The following is a 16,523-nucleotide window of genomic DNA, read 5'->3' as shown; positions in this document are numbered from 1 at the left end:
CAAAATAAAAAAATAAAATAAATTTAAGGGGTCCTACTAGTAATAGAAAGCACCTCCCTTCAATCTAGTACCACAGGAGGCTTTGCTTTTTTTTTTTTTTACAAAATCTACCATTTTGGTCAGATTCAAATAGCCTATCCCCATTTCCAATTAGCTAAAAGGTAAAGAATTTTCTATTTTTAGACGAATTGTTCACTTCTCTGTTGACCTAGGAAAGCAAAATGACTGATTTTTTTTAGAAAAGGTAAATGCCAGGGGCAGCTAGGTAGTATACTGGATAGAGCACAGGGAGGCAGGAGGACCTGAATTCAAATGTGGCTTCAGATACTCAATACTTATTAGCCCTGTGATCTTGGGCAAGTCACTTAATTAGATTGCCTCAAAAAGAAAAAGAAAGAGAAAGAAAGGGGAAAGCCCATAACTGTTAAAGATCAAATTATTATCTAAATTATATTTACCAATTAAGATCTTTATATCTCAATACTCTTCAGAGCAGCTAAGTAGTAGAATAAATAAGGCTGCTACAGGTTTAGTCAGGAAGGCTTGAGTTCAGATTCTGCTCTCTCTATGACCAGGTAGAAGTCCTTTAATCTTGCCTTGATCTCAGTTTTCCTACCTACAACATGAAGGAGTTGGAGTTCATGGTCTTTAAAATCCTTTTTAGCCCTAAATCTATGATCCTACATATCTAGAGAATAATTAACTCTCTACATCATCATAGTACATATACTTTAAAAAAAAAAAAAAAAAGGGAACTGTATCATCAGTTTAGTTCGCTAACTAAATTTGGATGCATATTTCATTTCCGTGCTACAGTACAGAAATAGAGTCTAAATTACTTCATCTATAACAATTTTCATTTGGTTTTGGTGAAACCAGTGATTTCATTATTATAGGGCATTGCCAGTGAACTGCAGATTAGTACTTGCTCAAAAAATTAAAATTGAGGAAACTGAGATAACCAGCAGTCATGGGTTGCCCAGGTTTAGCCAGCCAGTATCTATTAGAAGCAGGATTGAATTCAAGCCTTCCTGACATTGAAATGCCATGATACCAATTCACCTAGAATAATAGTTATTTTCACCTTTATCCAGCTATGGAAATACAACGTGGCATGAGAAGCAGCAACACACAATCAAATGAGGATATAATGTGTCCCAATGTTACTTTATGTTTGAAAAGTAAATTCCCCTTCCTCCAAAGTAACATCACAGTCAGGGTCAAGGAAGTGACTATCTTGTTTGTATTTAACACCTCAATCCACCCTTCTGTCCCTCCCCCATTAGTACACACACATTACTAATCTAGGAATGAAGCAGGGGATTTCCGAGAGTCAGGGTTGGCTGGATTCCTCTCAACTGACAAGCACATAATCTATGACCACTGTCCCTTCTGGTCTGCATCTTACATGTGAAGCATGATTGCCTAAAGCAATCTAATTTAGCTTAAATTAACCCTTTGACTTTTCTAACATACTCCTGCAATGAAAATCTCATTATTATGAATGTGTTATATGTCACATTTTAGGGATTATTTCATATATTTTTGATGTTTCTTTCTAACTTGTGTTAAATTTGTTGAGTTTGATTAGAAGATAATAAAAGATATCAAGTCCTCTATTTGAAGACAGAGGACTTGATATCCATCAAACAAGTTCAGTAGAAATGCAGGTTTGCCAAGGTACAAAATAGGACAGGGCACAGTAAAGTATGTGAGGGTATCAGGTGCCACAAGGCATACCCTTGATGGCTCATATGCTCTGGGTCATTGCAAACAATAAAATCCTGCTATTAAAATACTCATAAAAAACATAGGACATATTCTTATTTAAATTTGCATATGGCACAAAACTATATGGAATAGAAAACATACCAGATAGGAGAGTAAGAATAAAAAAGGATCTTGAAAGGCTAAAGTCTTGGACTGAATCTAAGTGTGCGATAGGGATAAAATACAGTCTTACACTTTTGGATTTAAAAAAATCAATTTTGCAAGTAAAAAATGGGTGAGATGTGGTCATACAGAAATTGTTTTGAAAAAGGTCTGAGGATTTGAGTAGACTTCAAGCACAATATTAGTGACCAATGTAATATGGCAGATAAAAAAGCTAATTTGATATTGGGTTTCATTCTGTGATTATATAAACACCCTTCTACACAATATGACTTTTAGCTATAAACAGTTCTTAATATTAATGATATTAATTAATATGTAAGCATATGTAATGTATAATAGTAAGAATAATATTTAAAATAATTAATATGGGAAATGTTTGTATTTTCTTTTGGAATGATAATATAGAAATGTTTTATATGGCTTTACATATATAAGGGATCACATTTCTTACTTTCTCAATGGTGGGGGAGGGGTAAGAAAGAAAGATAATTCAGAAGTCAAAATTTTTTAAAAATCAACATTAAAATATTTTTTAAATGACAGTAAGAGGAGCACCAGCCCTGAAGTCAGGAGGATCTGAGTTCAAATTTGACCTCAGACACTTAACACTTCCTAGCTGTGGATCCTGGGCAAATCACTTAACCCCAATTGCCTCAGCATTAAAAAAAAAGTGATAATAAGAGCTAACATTGATATAGCACTTTAAGGTTAGAAAAGGACTTCACAAATGATTCATTGGATTTTCACAACAATAATGGAGAGTAGATACTATTATCATCATTCTTATTTTACAGATGAGGAAATTGAGACTAAGAGAGGGGAAGTGACTTGATCAAGACCACATAGCTAGGAAGTGTCTGAAGCAGGATTTGAAAACAATCTTTCTGATTTCAGACTCAGTGCTCAAGCTAGTGTGCCATTTAGTAGTCTCCCAATTCTTTATTTTTTAGAACTGTTACTGACCTTGGAAACTCCTCCATAGGACAAAATAAGGAAATAAATGTGATTAAATGTTAAAACATAGGAACTAACACAAGAAACTGAAAACGTTTCTTCAAAATATTATGAAAACCATTCTTTTGCTAAATATAAAGTTCCCACCTGCTCCCCCAGCTGTATATGTATGGCACAATGGTGACATCCAGTGTCAACTGGATTAATCTCAGGTGAGTTGACAAAGTTTAACTGAAGGACATGTATGAGGTATTTATGATCTTATTTTTTCCCCCTCTTTAAACAATTACAAATTGTGGTTTTATTTTTGAATCAAAACTGTAATTTCATTGGATGAGAAAATTCTTTATGAGACAAGTCTGAGAATCACTTGTTTTGAAGCTTCTGATATTCAGGTGTCCTAGGGCATCCAGAAATTTTGTGATTAATCCAGTGCAATGCAGCCTATATGAGTCAGAGGCAAATCTTGGACTTGGGCCTTCCTAACTCAGAGCCCACAGTAGTTTCACTTTTGTCATTGTTTGCTGGCTTTTGGGTTTTTTTTCCTTTTTGATCTGATTTTTCTTGTTCAGCATGATAATTGTGGAAATATGCAGAGAAAAATTACATATATTTAAATACATATTGGATTACTTGTCATCTGGGGAGGGGGTAAGGAGAAGGGAGAGAGAAAAAAATTTGGAGCACAAGTTTTACAAGAGTGATTGTTCAAAACTATGCATATGTTTGGAAAATTTTAAAAAGGGAGTTTAAATCTTTTTAATATTCTATTTACTTCCTTAAATATATATATAAATACATGTATTATATATATATATATGTATATACACACACATGTATATGCATGTATACACACAAATATCTGCATAGACACATATGCATGCATATGTCTGCACATATGCCTATGTGTGCATGTGTGCGTATGTTTCTGTGGTATCATATATAAACACACTCACATGAAGGAGGGATTGTAGTTAAGAAAGAGAGAAGGAATTTTTTTTTATTATAGCTTTTTATTTACAAGATATATGCATGGGTAATTTCTCACCATTGACAATTGCCAAACCTTCTGTTCCAACTTTTCCTCTCCTTCCTTCCACCTGGTCCCCCAGATGGCAGGTTGACCCATACATGTCAAATATATTAAAGTATAAGTTAAATACAATATATGTATATATATCCGAACAGTTATTTTGCTGTACAAAAAGAATCGGACTTTGAAATGGTGTACATATTAGCCTATGAAGGAAATCAAAAATATAGGCAGACAAAAATAGAGAGATTGGGAATTCTATGTAGTGGTTCATAGTCATCTCCCAGAGTTTTTTCGCTGGATATAGCTGGTTCAGTTCATTACTGCTCTATTGGAACTAATTTGGTTCAGAGAGATAAGGAATTTAAACCCTTTTCATTCACTACCTTTTGCACATATCTGATTGAATGTCCCACTGATATCTCAAATTCAATGAGTCCAAACAGAATACATCATCTTTCCCTCTCAAAACTTCCCCTTCTTTCAAACTTCCCTGTTTTGGAGGGCACCATCCTCCTCCTAGTCAATCATCCCACAAACATATATAATCACCTTCAATCTCCCTCATTCTACATATCCTGTATGTGGCCAAACTCCTTCACAACATCTGTCATTATATGTTCTCTTTTTTCATATCACGCAACCACAATCCTAGTTCAAGTCCCCATCAACCCTCTTTTAGTGAAAACACGCTTAGTTCTTCTTCCATTTCAAGTATCTCCCTCACCTCCCTACACATCCATTATTCAATTCCCATCCATGGAGGAGGCTGCTTCTTGACCCCCCAGTTTTTTCAATTCATTCCACTCTCAGAATGTCTTCATCTCCTAACCCTTTATATAACACCTTGCTTTCTCCAAGGGCAGCTAGATGATATACCAGGTAGAGTACATATCATGGAGTCAGAAGGATCTGAGTTCAAATCCAGGCTCAGACAATTGACATTTACTAGCTGTGTGATCCTGGGCAAGTCATTTAACCCCATTTTGCCTTAGTTTCCTCATCTGTAAAATGAGCTGGAGAAGAAAATGACAAACCACTCTAGTATCTACCAAGAAAACCTGAATTTGGGTCATAGAAAATTAGACACTACTGAAAAATTATTGAACAACAAAAGCCTAATAAAGACAAATAAGCAGTCATACAGAGTAGAAGGAATTTCACCACAGAAATTTTCTAATGAACCCTGAATTAGCTAGAAAACTAACTTCTGAAAACATTTCAGTTACCCAAAGAATACTGTACTTTCCCCTAGAGATTTATGTAAAAGAGATCATTTTTACAAAATAACATATTACACAAGAAGCCATAAAATAGAAAAGAGAGGGGATTTAATGAAAAGTTCAGATAACCTATCGGGGTTCAAGTTCTGGCTCTTGTAAAACAGGCTGGGTAAGAGGCTTAACCTTTTATATGCTAGGCCACTCTTTGAGACTAACAATTAGAGAGTAGTTGCATTAAAACCTGCATTTTATTTTAGGATCTATTCTGCCTTCTGGCCTGCCTCATAGATGCAAAAAATGCCAAAATATGAAATAACAATAGCTAACATTTTTATATGTCTTTAATGTTTGCAAAGTATTTTATGAATAATTCGTTTGATAGTCACATGCCAAAGCTGAGACAGGTTTAATTTAATCTCCAAGAGTCATATATGTACATCCTGTCTGTGAATTTGAATTCAGGACTTCCTAATTCCAAGTATAGTACTTTCTCCATTCCTTTTTAATTAGGCTCAATATTTTTTCCTTTAGAGTGCCTACTTATATGTTAAAAAAAAATCTTTCTGAATGTTCCCTGAGTTATTCAACATTGATCAACATGTATTATTGATAATCCGTGGAGAGCCCTATATATTAGGGAAGCTAAAATAATAATACATGGGCATTAACTCTTCTTGTACCAAGTTACTGTCTTCAAAGTTTAATAATTTTAAAAAATATTATTATTAAAGCCTTTTATTTTCAAAACATACTCATATAAAACATTTTTAACATTCACCCTTGGAAAACCTTGTGTTCCAAAATTTTCCCTTCCTCTTTCTCCCCCCCTCCTCTCCCTGGAATGCAAGTAACACATATAGTAACCTTTTTAATACTCATTTCTTTTTTAATATTATTGGGAGAGAAAAATCTGAACAACAGGAAAAAAAAAACCCATGGGAGAGAAAAAAAAAAAAAAAACAAAAAGGAGTGAACATAGTATATGTTGATTTACATTCAATCTCCACAGTTCTCTTTCTGGATGTATGGACCCAAACACAGATCCCTGTATCATCCCCTCTGCCTCTAGCCCAGGAAAGAGAAATCTCTAATTAGTCTCATTTGGACTTTTGTCTTGGGTCCATTTTATCCTTCCTCTCCCCTCCCCCCCCCCAGGTGCTGATTTAGCTTTTGTCACCAAAGTAAGAGTTAAAATGGATTTGAAAAATTGGTAAGGCCTCAATTTCAAATTCTTAAAACTCACACAAATAGCTTTCCTTGGAACTGCAGCGACAAGTCTTGGTGATTAAGCTTGATTGAGGAAGTTTCCCTCCACCAATGAAATTACAGGTTTGGGCCTAAAACAAAACAAACCAAAAAACTCTACCACTTATATACAAGTTATCATTGTTATTATTTTAGCTTCCCTAATACAGGGCTATCCACAGACTATCAATAATACATGTTGATCAATGTTAAATAACTCAGGGGACATTCAGAAAGAATTTTTTTTTTTTTTTTAACATATAAGTAGGCACTCTAAAGGAAAACATGTTGAGCCTAATTAAAAAGGAATAGCCTGAAGAAGCACTGAGGGCTTCCAGTGATAAGATAAAAGCAGTGGCTAAACTCCAGTTCAAACAAATAAAGCCTGTAATATACTCTGGAATGGAGGAGGGAAGCTAACTTCAATAATGCTTCCTCAAAGCTCTTAAGGAGGAGTCTTTCCGTTTCAACTGGTAGGGCATTTTTAATTATAAAGAATAAAACATTGGTAACTATACCAGAGATCAGATGTTTTATTTACCATTTTTTAATTATTAGTTTCTTTAGTCAGTATTTTTGTTTTGTGTAGGGTTTTTGTTCTGTTTTTGTTTTTGTTTTTTGAGTAGTAAATAGTTAATAGCACTGTACCTGAAATAGGAAAGGGAACTAAATAAAAACATGGCAAAATGCCTCAAAGTCTGACCAAGATAGATATAAAACGGTAATAGAAAATGTGCCATCCTCAGAGAAGACCTAGGTACCAGTTCCAGATTTCCAAGTAATTAAAAGCTCTCTGAGGCTCAGTTTTCTTGTCTGTAAAATGGGGCAGTTGTACTTACATGATGATTAAGGTCTCTTCTAGTAATCATAATAATAATACAAATAAAGGGTTTGTTATGTACCAGGCATTTTGTTAAGTACTTTACAGTTATTATCTTATTTGATCCACCGAGATAAGTGCTATTATTTTCCCCATCTTATAACTGAGGAAAAACTGAGGCATCATTTAGCCGCCCAGTTTATATTTAGACCACACAAAGAAGGAACTGTAAGAAATATAGAGCTTACTTCAAGCTTATGACCATATGAAGACAAGCTCTCTTCTTTTCTAAGTGGGTATCACATAAGTGGGTGAAGATGTCAAGCACAAAGTCATATGAGATCACCAACAATCCCAGGCATGTGGAAACAAGATTAAAATATATTTGGCATATATTTAACAAAATAAACTAAAAATATATGTTACATTTTAAATATAACATGTAAAAACTAATTCAACACATTTTCATCAAGGCTTAGTGGACCTCATTTCTATTTGAATTTGACACCATTTGTGAAAACCACATATTGACATTGTTTATGTTCTATTGAATTTTTTTATTTCTTTTGCAAAATATTTCCTGATCACATTTTAATCTAGTTCCCCCACAGCATTCATGTTTGATAACTATGCTCTAGACTAAACAGTACTACGAAGGAATTATATTGATTCTATAGCATTTTATATTGATTCTATTTACAATTAATTAATTTTGTCCTATAATTGTCTAAGCCATGAGGACTTTAACTTTGTCTCTGAACTTAGTTTAGACATTCAGCTGGCCAGTAAAGAGTTAAGTTTAGAAATTCAGTTCTCCTACTAATCACTGCTCTATTCTTGCCTCAAGGAAACCTGTTATCCTTGAGGGATGCAGATAAATACCAGGGAGTCTAGTCCACTATCTCTAACCTTGCAGGTGGACTCAAACAATTAACATTTCTTAGTCGGAGGAGTTCAGTTCCTCCTCAGAATTTGTTTAAAAAAAAAAAAAAAAAAAAACACCCCGTAACTTCAGCTACTGAAAAATTTTATGGCATGTAGTTGCTATCTTTGAAAACCTACAACTTGATCTGGTACATTTCCATGTCCTTTTCTGTTCTTGTTCACTTAAGGAGAGTCTGCTATATATCTCCCTAACAAACTCTTCTAGGTATCAGGGAGTCTGCTAACTCAGGTCCACTAACAAGGTCTGCAAGATATTCATGAATCCTATAAAATAATTAACATTGCTTAATTGTCAGAAAGGGGTGGCCAGCAGCCTCATCTACATATGCAAGCCCATTTTCTTTAAAAATACTAATCATTGGCTAAGATGACAGGAAAAGATAATAATAAATGTTGGAGGGGACACTGATACATAGTTGATGAAGTTGTGAACTCCAACAATTCTGGAGAGCAATTTGGAACTATACGCAAAGGGCTAACAAGCTGTGCATATCCTTTGATCCAGCAGTATCACTACTGGGGCTTTATCACAAAGAGATCTTAAAGGAAGGAAAGGGACCCACAGGTGCAAAAATGTTTATAATAGTCCTTTTTGTAGCGATAAGGAACTGGAAATTTAATGGATGCCCATCAGCTGGAGAATGGCTGAATAAGTTATGGTATGTGAATGTTATGGAATATTATTGTTCTGTAAGAAATGACCAGCAGGATGATTTCAGAAAGGCCTGAAGAGACTTAATGAACTGATGCTGAGTGAAATGTGTAGACCAGGAGATCATTATACATGGCAACAACAAGACTAAACGATGATCAGTTCTGATGCACGTGGCCCTCTTCAACGCTGAGATGATTCAGGCCAGTCCCAATGGTCTTGTGATGGAGAGAGTCATTTGCATTCAGAGAGAGGACTGTAGGCACTGAGTGTGGATCACAACATAGCATTTTCACTTTTTTGTTGTTTGTTTGCTTGGTTTTTTTTCCTCTCATTTTACTGCTACCCTAATGATAAAGTGATCACGCTTAGATCATTTTCTAAAGTGATACCGCTATAAATTTGATCTCCACAGATACACAGAAATACACAAAATGGAAATCAGACTAGATAGTCAATCAGAATTAACAGGGAGCTTCACAAGGCCTGCCCACAGTGAGACTCCATGGCCATATAGACTTTCTTCCAAGAAACTAGATTCAGTGTGTGTCCAATCAGCTTTCCTTCATCATCTCTTTCATTCTGCCTAGCTCCCCACTTTCATGGCCTAACTGAAGCGTAGAGCTCCCACCTAGTTGGACTCAGCCTAACATCCTTACTTGGTTATTGGTGGGGTAGCAAGGACAAGATACAAGACTATCATATATGTTATTTAACAGACAAGAACAAGTCCTCATCCTGTTAAGAGAAGAGGTTAACATGGCTAAGGAAATCCCCCAACTAGTTACTGAGACACAAGGAGGAATTGTCCAGCACCTCCTGGGCATATCCTCTATAATAAACCAATTCCTCCAGCATAAAAGAGTTAATGGCTAGTCAAAAAAAAAATGATTTGCTGGTGAAGGAAATAGGATAATGAAAAAGTCAGTTCAGAGGTAGCATTACCGAAAAAGGATCCTGTAACTGCACAAAAGATGAACCCACAAAGATGAACAAGGGCTCTGTTATATCCTTAGACATCATCATTTCACATCATCAACAAAATCCAACAGCAAGAGATACAAAGAGAAATTCCATTCAAAATAACTGTTGGCATAAAATATTTGGGAATCTATCTACCAAAGGAAAGTCAGGAATTATATGAGCAAAATTACAAAAAAGTCTCCACACAAATAAAGTCAGACTTAAATAACTGGAAAAATATTAAGTACTCTTGGATAGGCTGAGCGAATATAATAAAGATGACAATACTCCCTAAACTAATCTATTTATTTAGTGCTATACCAATCAGACTTCCAATAAAATATTTTATTGATCTAGAAAAAATAACAACAAAATTCATATGGAACAATAAAAAGTCGAGAATCTCAAGGGAATTAATGAAAAAAAATCAAATGAAGGTGGTCTAACTGATCTAAAATTATATTATAAAGCAGACGTCACCAAAACCATTTGGTATTGGCTAAGAAATAAATTAGTTGATCAGTGGAAAAGGTTAGGTTCACAAGACAGAATAGTCAACTATAGCAATCTAGTGTTTGACAAACCCAAAGATCCTAACTTTTGGGATAAGAATTCATTATTTGATAAAAACTGCTGGGATGACTGGAAATTAGTATGGCAGAAATTAGGCATGGACCCACACTTAACACCATATACCAAGATGAGATCAAAATGGGTCCATGATTTAGGCATAAAGAACGAGATTATAAATAAATTAGAGGAACATAGGATAGTTTATCTCTCAGACTTGTGGAGGAGAAAGAAATTTGTGACCAAAGATGAACTAGAGACCATTACTGATCACAAAATAGAAAATTTTGATTATATCAAATTAAAAAGCTTTTGTACAAACAAAACTAATGCAAACAAGACTGGAAGGGAAGCAACAAACTGGGAAAACATCTTCACAGTTAAAGGTTCTGATAAAGGCCTCATTTCCAAAATATATAGAGAACTGACTCAAATTTATAAGAAATCAAGCCATTCTCCAATTGATAAATGGTCAAAGGATATGAACAAACAATTTTCAGAGGTTGAAATTGAAACTATTACCACTCATATGAAAGAGTGTTCCAAATCATTATTGATCAGAGAAATGCAAATTAAGACAACTCTGAGATACCACTACACACCTGTCAGATTGGCTAAGGTGACAGGAAAAAATAATGATGAATGTTAGAGGGGATGCGGGAAAACGGGGACACTGATGCATTGCTGGTGGAGTTGTGAACGAATCCAACCATTCTGGAGAGCGATCTGGAATTATGCCCAAAAAGTTATCAAACTGTGCATACCCTTTGACCCAGCAGTGTTTCTATTGGGCTTATACCCCAAAGAGATACTAAAGAAGGGAAAGGGACCTGTATGTGCCAAAATGTTTGTGGCAGCCCTGTTTGTAGTGGCTAGAAACTGGAAAATGAATGGATGCCCATCAATTGGAGAATGGCTGGGTAAATTGTGGTATATGAATGTTATGGAATATTATTGTTCTGTAAGGAATGACCAGCAGGATGAATACAGAGAGGACTGGCGAGACTTACATGAACTGATGCTAACTGAAATGAGCAGAACCAGGAGATCATTATACACTTCGACAACGATATTGTATGAGGATGTATTCTGATGGAAGTGGATTTCTTTGACAAAGAGACCTAACTGAGTTTCAATTGATCAAAAATGGACAGAAACAGCTACACCCAAAGAAAGAACACTGGGAAACGAATGTGAACTATCTGCATTTTTGTTTTTCTTTCCAGGTTATTTTTACCTTCTGAATCCAATTCTCCCTGTGCAACAAGAGAACTGTTCGGTTCTGCAAACATATATTGTATCTAGGATATACTGCAACATATCTAACATATATAGGCCTGCTTACCATGTAGGGGAGGGGGTGGAGGGAGGGAGGGGAAAAATCGGAACAGAAGCGAGTGCAAGGGATAATGTTGTAAAAAAAATTACCCTGGCATGGATTCTGTCAATATAAAGTTATTATTAAATAAAAGATACACTACTCAATAAAAAAAAAGACATCATCATTTCATCCACTTATCCATTCACCAGCCATCTGCTAAACACCAGCTCTGTGCAAAGATCTATGCTATACAGTTTGAGAGATACAAGGATAGAACCTGACATGATTTCACTGATACTGAGAACTCCCTAAAGAGGAAATTCTTTCCACTGATGCTGATCAGCACCTTCTGTACAGTCAAGGAGGGCTGCCTAGGGCAGGGGTCAGTGGTGAACTAAGAAAGTTGTTTTATAGTATTTGAAAATGAAAAAAAAAAATTCTTAGCTTTCCAAGAACAGAATTTGACCCCGCAAACAGAGTTTGCTGACTCCTGGATTAAAGGGTTGTGACTTGCAATGATCACAAAGCCAGTATATGTCAGAGGCAACAATGATAACAATAATATTAGCTAATATTTATAAAGCATATATTATGTGACAAGTACTATGTTAAGTGTTTTACAATTATCATCTTTTAATCCAAGTTCAGGGTACTCTTTAATATTCCTTAACAATCCTCTACAACAATCTTGGAAGATTTTGGTAGATGAAGAAACTAGGGTAAACAGAGGTTAAGAGACTTTCTTGATCATATAGACAATTATGACTCAGGCTTGACACTCTATCCACTGTCCTCTCTATCTACTATATTATGGACATTTGTGTATGTATTATACACGTGTGTGTGTGTGTGTATACACACACATATACATATATGTATATGTGTGTGTATATATACACACACACATATACATATATGTATTGTGCATGTATATATAATCCAGAGCACCTAAGTCATGCAACAGATAGGATGGCAGGCCTGGAGTCAAAAAGATTCATCCTCCTGAGTTCAAATCTGGCCTCAGACACTTACTAGTCATATGACCCTGGGCAAGCCATTAACTCCATAAAAGCTCAGTTTCCTCATCTGTAAAATGAGCACAAGCAAAAAAATGGTAAACTACCCTAATATTTCTGCCAAGAAAATTCCAGACTGAAGCAAATGAACAATAACAATATATCCATATATATACATACACACACATACATATACATATATACATATATGTATATGTATGTATATACATATATACACACACATATGTATGTATATACATATATATATATATATGGTAGAATGTATGTGATAGCATATGGCATACCAAGTTATTTAAACTATGTAAAATTGCTTTGCAAATTAGAAATGCTAGCTAGTATTGCTATGCCAAGCTGCTAGGGGAAATAAAGATAACTAAAACACTATTCTTTTCTTTATATAGTTTATTATCTAATAAATAATTTGGTAAAAAATGGAAATACTATGATGTTCAAGTTATAGCATATATATATATATATATATGTCTTTACAATACCCTACTTACCAAGTATATGTGATAAAATCTGTAATTTTCTCCTTCCTTCTTGAGAACATCCATAGTAATTTTTTAAAACATCCATAGTAGTATCTTAAGATACTAACATGCTGAAATTAAATTACTAAATAAGAAATAAAACAAAAAAAGCAAATTTCCCTTTGCCAATAGGCAAATTTCAGAATCTGGTCTATTCCCAAATAATAAATAGTCTATACGTCAAAGCAGTCTGTTCCTAATACCAATTAGAGGTCTTTACTTAGCTCCTGCCAATCTCCCAAAGTTCTTTATCATCTAACTTCACTCCATTTCCAAAATAATTCTCCACTATTTTGCTCACATATGATTTCTTTTTCAGTCATGCTGGTCTTTACAATGCTACCAATATGCCATGTACTGTCTTCCCTTATTGGAAAGTCTCTCTCTTCTACTAATACAGTTTCTAGTTATCTACCAGGTTTCAAGGATAGTTATCAAAAGATATAAACACACACACACACACACACACACACACACACACACACATACACACAATTACCCTGTTCCTCAAAAAGCTTAAAATACACTTTAATAAACAAGACATAAACACTGCCAAATAATATTAGATTCTTCAATATATAGTAGTATATAAGTGCCAGCTGATTTTCTTCATCTGTAAAATTTTGATATTACTTCCAGTACCTCCCTCAAAACAGACAAATCAGATGAAATTTGTATAAGGCATTTAAAAACTTTAAAATGAAATGTAAATACCAGCTATTGCAACTAATGACTAAGTCCTAGTAAGATTACTTCTATAGACACTAGTTACTTCTGATTTATAAGTCCTTTGGTGAATGAATCTTTTTTTCAGACAAAAGAATTTTTTATCATCCTAAGTATCACTCATACAATCAAAACTGTTTTCATAAGCATTTTAATTTTATAGGTCCTAAGTATAATGACTGGCTCTGGTGATAATACGGCTGAGTAAGGGCTCTCCCATGCATAGCTCAACTCTCAGAATACTACTGTCATCAATATCCTACATACTCTGGAGCACACCCCTCTCACATAATTGGCCAGCCCCTAAAGTATCGCCTTTTCAAACAAAGCCCTCCCAGAAACCACCTCAGTCATACAGAAGAAGGATTATATTTGTTCTTTTCAGATCCCACAGGACAAAAGTGGGAACAAGGGATAGACTTTACAGACAGATTTGGACTCTAGGGAAGAAAAAGTTTACTAACAATCAGTTACCCTACAAGTGGATTGAGTTGTAAAAGGAAATGGTGAATTCCTCTTCAGTGGAAATTCTCATAAAGAATTTAGTTGCAGAAAAGATTCCTGTTTAGATTAAATGCTCTTCTCTATGTGAAATTCTACGTTTCTATTATTTTTTAGAAAGGCCTAATTTAAGGAAACTAATGATGTTACAGTGAAAAATAATGTTAAAAATAAAACAGAATAAATGGCCACATTGGCTAAAACTTTTAAAACTTCTGATGCTATAAAACACCTCATTAATTGGGCAACTCAGTTCCCTCAGATGAAAAATGAAGGGGTTGGATTCAGTCAAAAGTTTTTAAATTAAATTTCCCAGATTGATTTTAGGGAATCCATGAACCTGAATGGGAAAAATGATTTCATCTTTATTTCAATATAATTAGTTTTGTTTATAATTTTAGTATTTTACCCTGTGGATTTAAAATTATTATTCTGAGCAAAGGTCAATAAGCTTCATAAGACTGCCAGAGGAGTCTGTGACAAATAAAAAAGAATTCCAAACATTCCATGATTCCCAGAAGATAATGTTGAGTATCAATAGTTGTCAATCAGCTAGGCAAATCACTTAACTTCTCTGGGCTTCAGTGTCCATACCTGTAAAATGAGTATTTGGTTTGGGCCTTAGAAATCTCTAAGGTCCCTTTCAAACTTAACATTCTATAAATATGATTCATAATCATAAAACCTAAGTAGTCTCTTCATTTTAAAAAGAGATTTTTTTTTTACATTTTGATCAAGGGGCTACTGATGCCTAAAATGTTAAAGGTTTTATATTTTTTAATCCCCACCCATCCACTCCCAAAGCCTAGAAATAGAATGCCATCAATTTAATCTTTTAATTCTTTTCTTGATAGGTGTAGCTTTAAAGGAAGAAAAACTTCTTCCTATTTCTGTTTGTTCCTAAGGCTAGTAGCTTTAGGAGCTATAAAAGCAAAATCTGCTCTCAAATCTTGTAGAGGAAAAAAAAAGCAGCCAAATAGTGTGACAGTCCCACCAATTGTGTCTGCCAATGTCAAGAAACCTGAGACATCAGAAGAGCTCATATTTCTGGAAACTGTGACTTATGCAAAAGTGAATTTTTAATAGTGTTGGAAGAAAACAAGAGATCACTTGTCCCCTTCCCTCCTATTGCTAATGAAAAATGATTTTCTTTTCTATTTTGTCACTCTTCATGTAGCTTAGATTTAAATAATAAGGAATTGAAAGCACTTAAAAACCACAAAAGAAGCATTTTTCTTACACTAACTGAATTTTGTAAAAATCCCTACTGCTTGATGGCCTATTATGTTGAAGTTGATGCTGGCTTGTGCCTTCTTGCCTACTGATTTTTTTTTCCAAAGGGGATAGATGATGCAAAATTAATTTCACTATCATACCTAAATCACTCTCCACTGGCCTGTTGTGCTTCTCCTATTCCAAGAAAAATGATCCCTCTTTGCAAATCACCTTATGATACTTCTACTAAGGCAGAAAAGACAGTATTAAATGACAAAACAAATGACCAGTTATCTTCTTTTACCTCTCTCTGAAGGCTGGGGAGTCAGTAAAAAAAACAGAACTATTCATTCACTTATCTTTTTAAAAACACTCGGAGCTCCCAAATGCCTAACCAGCACCCTAATTCCCTATACAAAGCCATGGTCGGGGGGGGGGGGTGGATGGCAAATAGGGGCTTTTTTCCCTCCACCTCTACGATCATATTGGTTAGACTTTGAAGAGAAACAAACTTAGGCTCTAGGTGAGAAAAGGCTTACTAAGAGTCACTACATCACAATGGACTAAGCTATGAAAAGAGATGGTGACTTCCTCTTCGGTGGAAATTTTCAAGTAGAAATTGGCTGTCAGGAATTCTGCAGAGAAAAACTTCACTTGCATAAAAGCCTCTCCCATATGCGAAATTCCACGTTTCTACTATGTTAAGTTATATATAAACTTCTAATTGATAGAAACTAATGATAAGCACACAATATGAACATACTCTCAGAATGGATTAGAGATATATCGATACATTACAAAGATAATAAAACATCCTTGGGATCAAGTCACATAGCTATCACTATCAAACAAGTTGGGAAAAGTCAACCTCTCCCAACCAAGGGCAAGA

The 16,523-nt window shown here is 34.8% G+C and overlaps 1 protein-coding gene across 4 annotated transcripts in view; it reads right to left on the bottom strand.

The window, feature by feature from the left end:
- Positions 1-16,523, bottom strand: part of CCDC68 (coiled-coil domain containing 68) — a 79,715-nt gene that overhangs the window by 62,655 nt on the left and 537 nt on the right. The window contains exon 1 of one of the 4 annotated variants that reach the window (XM_051969601.1): positions 6,350-7,134. The exons of the other annotated variants lie outside the window; for them this stretch is intronic. The gene's annotated coding sequence lies outside the window, so the exon portion shown is untranslated. Of the gene's footprint in view, positions 1-6,349; positions 7,135-16,523 lie in introns of those variants that run through there. 4 annotated transcript variants of the gene reach the window in all.

The sequence above is a fragment of the Antechinus flavipes genome, chromosome 1 (genome assembly GCF_016432865.1).
Source record: "Antechinus flavipes isolate AdamAnt ecotype Samford, QLD, Australia chromosome 1, AdamAnt_v2, whole genome shotgun sequence".
Classification (NCBI taxonomy): Eukaryota; Metazoa; Chordata; class Mammalia; order Dasyuromorphia; family Dasyuridae; genus Antechinus; species Antechinus flavipes.
Note: the sequence above shows the minus strand (reverse complement) of the source record. Positions and strands in the feature narration are given on the sequence as shown.